This window comes from Triticum aestivum, unplaced genomic scaffold (assembly GCF_018294505.1).
Source record: "Triticum aestivum cultivar Chinese Spring unplaced genomic scaffold, IWGSC CS RefSeq v2.1 scaffold21924, whole genome shotgun sequence".
NCBI lineage: Eukaryota > Viridiplantae > Streptophyta > Magnoliopsida > Poales > Poaceae > Triticum > Triticum aestivum.
Genome location: NW_025228553.1, coordinates 9,182 through 9,463, shown reverse-complemented (window position 1 = coordinate 9,463; position 282 = coordinate 9,182).

Below are 282 nucleotides of genomic sequence, written 5' to 3'. Positions count from 1 at the left end.
CGGAGCCCTCCTTCCCCAAGTTTGTGGCGTACTTGCGGTTGGAGGAGCGCCGGATGAAGGGAGTCGAGAAGCGCGTGCAGCATCACGCCCTCAACGCCGGCACCTCCCGTGGCGCCCCACCACCGGCTGCCCCACCCGCGCCGCGCTAGCGGCAGCCGCCCCCCGCGCCTCCGGCGTACTTCCCCCTGCCGCCCGCGCCCCCCGCCCCTCCCGCTGCCCCTCAGCAGCCGGGTCGCGGGCGCAACGGCAACCGTTGCGGGGGCGGCCGCAACCAGCAATAGG